This window comes from Daphnia magna, unplaced genomic scaffold (genome assembly GCF_020631705.1).
Source record: "Daphnia magna isolate NIES unplaced genomic scaffold, ASM2063170v1.1 Dm_contigs372, whole genome shotgun sequence".
Classification (NCBI taxonomy): Eukaryota; Metazoa; Arthropoda; class Branchiopoda; order Diplostraca; family Daphniidae; genus Daphnia; species Daphnia magna.
Window position 1 is genome coordinate 52,799 of NW_025533275.1, and position 6,000 is coordinate 58,798.

Consider the following 6,000-nt stretch of genomic DNA (forward strand, 5'->3'; position numbering starts at 1 on the left):
ACGTTTTATAACCAGCAAGAGTTTCGAAAATGAATCAAAGTTTTAGTTAAAACCATCTCGTGGTGAATTTTGATACTTTATTAAACGCCATCTAGGGTTGAATTTTGATAATTCATCTCGTACACACTGATAGCTATTTTTTAAACACCAACAAGGGAAGTGTAGAGTGTTTTATTACCAGCAGTGACTTTACCGATGAATGTGAATTTCTATTTCATAGAAAAATAGTGGCTCAACGAACACGATGGTTACCAGTCCAATATCCTTAATTATAGAAATTAATCGTCCTTGTGTAGGTTTCAATGTTGGAAAATCATTCCTTGAGCGTATTCAATTCAGTTTCGTATTAAATTCTTGAATTTCTATTTCATAGAAAAATAGTGGCTCAACGAACACGATGGTTACCAGTCAATATCCTTAATTATAGAAATTAATCGTCCTTGTGTAGGTTTCAATGTTGGAAAATCATTCCTTGAGTGTATTCAATTCAGTTTCGTATTAAAACGTCAACGGCCATACCACGCAGAAAAAACCTGGTCTCGTCAGCTCCCAGAAGTTAAGCTGCGTCGGGTCCCGTTAGTACCTAGAAGGGTGACCGCTTGGGAATACGGGATGCTGTTGGCATCAAACGTTTTATAACCAGCAAGAGTTTCGAAAATGAATCAAAGTTTTAGTTAAAACCATCTCGTGGTGAATTTTGATACTTTATTAAACGCCATCTAGGGTTGAATTTTGATAATTCATCTCGTACACACTGATAGCTATTTTTTAAACACCAACAAGGGAAGTGTAGAGTGTTTTATTACCAGCAGTGACTTTACCGATGAATGTGAATTTCTATTTCATAGAAAAATAGTGGCTCAACGAACACGATGGTTACCAGTCCAATATCCTTAATTATAGAAATTAATCGTCCTTGTGTAGGTTTCAATGTTGGAAAATCATTCCTTAAGCGTATTCAATTCAGTTTCGTATTAAATTCTTGAATTTCTATTTCATAGAAAAATAGTGGCTCAACGAACACGATGGTTACCAGTCCAATATCCTTAATTATAGAAATTAATCGTCCTTGTGTAGGTTTCAATGTTGGAAAATCATTCCTTGAGTGTATTCAATTCAGTTTCGTATTAAAACGTCAACGGCCATACCACGCAGAAAAAACCTGGTCTCGTCAGCTCCCAGAAGTTAAGCTGCGTCGGGTCCCGTTAGTACCTAGAAGGGTGACCGCTTGGGAATACGGGATGCTGTTGGCATCAAACGTTTTATAACCAGCAAGAGTTTCGAAAATGAATCAAAGTTTTAGTTAAAACCATCTCGTGGTGAATTTTGATACTTTATTAAACGCCATCTAGGGTTGAATTTTGATAATTCATCTCGTACACACTGATAGCTATTTTTTAAACACCAACAAGGGAAGTGTAGAGTGTTTTATTACCAGCAGTGACTTTACCGATGAATGTGAATTTCTATTTCATAGAAAAATAGTGGCTCAACGAACACGATGGTTACCAGTCCAATATCCTTAATTATAGAAATTAATCGTCCTTGTGTAGGTTTCAATGTTGGAAAATCATTCCTTGAGCGTATTCAATTCAGTTTCGTATTAAATTCTTGAATTTCTATTTCATAGAAAAATAGTGGCTCAACGAACACGATGGTTACCAGTCCAATATCCTTAATTATAGAAATTAATCGTCCTTGTGTAGGTTTCAATGTTGGAAAATCATTCCTTGAGTGTATTCAATTCAGTTTCGTATTAAAACGTCAACGGCCATACCACGCAGAAAAAACCTGGTCTCGTCAGCTCCCAGAAGTTAAGCTGCGTCGGGTCCCGTTAGTACCTAGAAGGGTGACCGCTTGGGAATACGGGATGCTGTTGGCATCAAACGTTTTATAACCAGCAAGAGTTTCGAAAATGAATCAAAGTTTTAGTTAAAACCATCTCGTGGTGAATTTTGATACTTTATTAAACGCCATCTAGGGTTGAATTTTGATAATTCATCTCGTACACACTGATAGCTATTTTTTAAACACCAACAAGGGAAGTGTAGAGTGTTTTATTACCAGCAGTGACTTTACCGATGAATGTGAATTTCTATTTCATAGAAAAATAGTGGCTCAACGAACACGATGGTTACCAGTCCAATATCCTTAATTATAGAAATTAATCGTCCTTGTGTAGGTTTCAATGTTGGAAAATCATTCCTTGAGCGTATTCAATTCAGTTTCGTATTAAATTCTTGAATTTCTATTTCATAGAAAAATAGTGGCTCAACGAACACGATGGTTACCAGTCCAATATCCTTAATTATAGAAATTAATCGTCCTTGTGTAGGTTTCAATGTTGGAAAATCATTCCCTTGAGTGTATTCAATTCAGTTTCGTATTAAAACGTCAACGGCCATACCACATACACGCAGAAAAAACCTGGTCTCGTCAGCTCCCAGAAGTTAAGCTGCGTCGGGTCCCGTTAGTACCTAGAAGGGTGACCGCTTGGGAATACGGGATGCTGTTGGCATCAAACGTTTTATAACCAGCAAGAGTTTCGAAAATGAATCAAAGTTTTAGTTAAAACCATCTCGTGGTGAATTTTGATACTTTATTAAACGCCATCTAGGGTTGAATTTTGATAATTCATCTCGTACACACTGATAGCTATTTTTTAAACACCAACAAGGGGAAGTGTAGAGTGTTTTATTACCAGCAGTGACTTTACCGATGAATGTGAATTTCTATTTCATAGAAAAATAGTGGCTCAACGAACACGATGGTTACCAGTCCAATATCCTTAATTATAGAAATTAATCGTCCTTGTGTAGGTTTCAATGTTTGGAAATTTTTTTTTTTTTAAATTATTTTTTTTAAAAAAAAGGATTAAAAATTATCATTCTTGGGTTTATTATTCAGTTTCGTATTAAAACGTCAACGGCCATACCACGCAGAAAAACCTGGTCTCGTCGGCTCCCAGAAGTTAAGCTGCGTCGGGTCCCGTTAGTACCTAGAAGGGTGACCGCTTGGGAATACGGGATGCTGTTGGCATCAAACGTTTTATAACCAGCAAGATTTTCGAAAATGAATCAAAGTTTTAGTTAAAACCATCTCGTGGTGAATTTTGATACTTTATTAAACGCCATCTAGGGTTGAATTTTGTATAATTCATCTCGTACACACTGATGTAGTTTTTTTAAACCCCAACAAGGGAAGTGTAGAGTGTTTTATTACCAGCAGTGACTTTACCGATGAATGTGAATTTCTATTTCATAGAAAAATAGTGGCTCAACGAACACGATGGTTACCAGTCCAATATCCTTAATTATAGAAATTAATCGTCCTTGTGTAGGTTTCAATGTTGGAAAATCATTCCTTGTATTAATTTTTTTAATTTATTTTATAGGTATTCAATTCAGTTTCGTATTAAATTCTTGATTTCAATTTAATGAAAAATAGTGGCTCAACGAACACGATGGTTACCAGTCAATATCCTTAATTATAAAGAAATTAATCGTCCTTGTGTAGGTTTCAATGTTGGAAAAAAATCATTCCTTGAGTGTATTCAATTCAGTTTCGTATTAAAACGTCAACGGCCATAACCACCAAAAAAATATAATAAAATATTAAGCAGAAAAAACCTGGTCTCGTCAGCTCCCAGAAGTTAAGCTGCGTCGGGTCCCGTTAGTACCTAGAAGGGTGACCGCTTGGGAATACGGGATGCTGTTGGCATCAAACGTTTATAACCAGCAAGAGTTTCGAAAATGAATCAAAGTTTTAGTTAAAACCATCTCGTGGTGAATTTTGATACTTTATTAAACGCCATCTAGGGTTGAATTTTGATAATTCATCTCGTACACACTGATAGCTATTTTTTAAACACCAACAAGGGAAGTGTAGAGTGTTTTATTACCAGCAGTGACTTTACCGATGAATGTGAATTTCTATTTCATAGAAAAATAGTGGCTCAACGAACACGATGGTTACCAGTCCAATATCCTTAATTATAGAAATTAATCGTCCTTGTGTAGGTTTCAATGTTGGAAAATCATTCCTTGAGCGTATTCAATTCAGTTTCGTATTAAATTCTTGAATTTCTATTTCATAGAAAAATAGTGGCTCAACGAACACGATGGTTACCAGTCCAATATCCTTAATTATAGAAATTAATCGTCCTTGTGTAGGTTTCAATGTTGGAAAATCATTCCTTGAGTGTATTCAATTCAGTTTCGTATTAAAACGTCAACGGCCATACCACGCAGAAAAAACCTGGTCTCGTCAGCTCCCAGAAGTTAAGCTGCGTCGGGTCCCGTTAGTACCTAGAAGGGTGACCGCTTGGGAATACGGGATGCTGTTGGCATCAAACGTTTTATAACCAGCAAGAGTTTCGAAAATGAATCAAAGTTTTAGTTAAAACCATCTCGTGGTGAATTTTGATACTTTATTAAACGCCATCTAGGGTTGAATTTTGATAATTCATCTCATTACACACTGATAGCTATTTTTAAACACCAACAAAGAAGGGAAGTGTAGAGTGTTTTATTACCAGCAGTGACTTTACCGATGAATGTGAATTTCTATTTCATAGAAAAATAGTGGCTCAACGAACACGATGGTTACCAGTCAATATCCTTAATTATAGAAATTAATCGTCCTTGTGTAGGTTTTCAATGTTGGAAAATCATTCCTTGAGCGTATTCAATTCAGTTTCGTATTAGATTCTTGAATTTCTATTTCATAGAAAAATAGTGGCTCAACGAACACGATGGTTACCAGTCCAATATCCTTAATTATAGAAATTAATCGTCCTTGTGTAGGTTTCAATGTTGGAAAATCATTCCTTGAGTGTATTCAATTCAGTTTCGTATTAAATTCAAAAAAAAAAATTGAATTTCTATTTCATAGAAAAATAGTGGCTCAAAGAACACGATGGTTACCAGTCAATATCTAATTATAAAATTAATCGTCTTGTGTAGGTTTCAATGTTGGAAAATCATTCCTTGAGTGTATTTAATTAGTTTTGTATTAAATTCTTGAATTTCTTTTCATGAAAAATAGTGGCTCAACGAACACGATGAAGTTACCAGTCAATATCCTTAATTATAGAAATTAATCGTCCTTGTGTAGGTTTCAATGTTGGAAAATCATTCCTTGAGTGTATTCAATTCAGTTTCGTATTAAAACGTCAACGGCCATACCACGCAGAAAAAACCTGGTCTCGTCAGCTCCCAGAAGTTAAGCTGCGTCGGGTCCCGTTAGTACCTAGAAGGGTGACCGCTTGGGAATACGGGATGCTGTTGGCATCAAACGTTTTATAACCAGCAAGAGTTTCGAAAATGAATCAAAGTTTTAGTTAAAACCATCTCGTGGTGAATTTTGATACTTTATTAAACGCCATCTAGGGTTGAATTTTGATAATTCATCTCGTACACACTGATAGCTATTTTTTAAACACCAACAAAGGGGAAGTGTAGAGTGTTTTATTACCAGCAGTGACTTTACCGATGAATGTGAATTTCTATTTCATAGAAAAATAGTGGCTCAACGAACACGATGGTTACCAGTCAATATCCTTAATTATAGAAATTAATCGTCCTTGTGTAGGTTTCAATGTTGGAAAATCATTCCTAGAGTGTATTCAATTCAGTTTCGTATTAAAACGTCAACGGCCATACCACGCAGAAAAAACCTGGTCTCGTCAGCTCCCAGAAGTTAAGCTGCGTCGGGTCCCGTTAGTACCTAGAAGGGTGACCGCTTGGGAATACGGGATGCTGTTGGCATCAAACGTTTATAACCAGCAAGAGTTTCGAAAATGAATCAAAGTTTTAGTTAAAACCATCTCGTGGTGAATTTTGATACTTTATTAAACGCCATCTAGGGTTGAATTTTGATAATTCATCTCGTACACACTGATAGCTATTTTTTAAACACCAACAAGGGAAGTGTAGAGTGTTTTATTACCAGCAGTGACTTTACCGATGAATGTGAATTTCTATTTCATAGAAAAATAGT

The 6,000-nt window shown here is 35.9% G+C and overlaps 6 non-coding genes and 2 pseudogenes across 6 annotated transcripts; all 8 read left to right on the top strand.

The window, feature by feature from the left end:
• The first annotated feature begins 505 nt into the window (after nt 1-505).
• Nucleotides 506-624, top strand: LOC123468589. Its single transcript, XR_006642329.1, has one exon. It is a non-coding gene; the product is annotated as a 5S ribosomal RNA (ribosomal RNA).
• A 510-nt stretch (nt 625-1,134) lies between these two features.
• On the top strand, nt 1,135-1,253 carry LOC123468590. Its single transcript, XR_006642330.1, has one exon. It is a non-coding gene; the product is annotated as a 5S ribosomal RNA (ribosomal RNA).
• Nucleotides 1,254-1,763: 510 nt separating this feature from the next.
• On the top strand, nt 1,764-1,882 carry LOC123468591. The gene has a single exon (XR_006642331.1). It is a non-coding gene; the product is annotated as a 5S ribosomal RNA (ribosomal RNA).
• A 511-nt stretch (nt 1,883-2,393) lies between these two features.
• LOC123468544 lies at nt 2,394-2,518 on the top strand (annotated as a pseudogene).
• A 403-nt stretch (nt 2,519-2,921) lies between these two features.
• LOC123468542 lies at nt 2,922-3,039 on the top strand (annotated as a pseudogene).
• Nucleotides 3,040-4,229: 1,190 nt separating this feature from the next.
• LOC123468592 lies at nt 4,230-4,348 on the top strand. Its single transcript, XR_006642332.1, has one exon. It is a non-coding gene; the product is annotated as a 5S ribosomal RNA (ribosomal RNA).
• An 824-nt stretch (nt 4,349-5,172) lies between these two features.
• LOC123468529 lies at nt 5,173-5,291 on the top strand. The gene has a single exon (XR_006642282.1). It is a non-coding gene; the product is annotated as a 5S ribosomal RNA (ribosomal RNA).
• A 358-nt stretch (nt 5,292-5,649) lies between these two features.
• On the top strand, nt 5,650-5,768 carry LOC123468530. The gene has a single exon (XR_006642283.1). It is a non-coding gene; the product is annotated as a 5S ribosomal RNA (ribosomal RNA).
• Nucleotides 5,769-6,000: the final 232 nt, after the last annotated feature.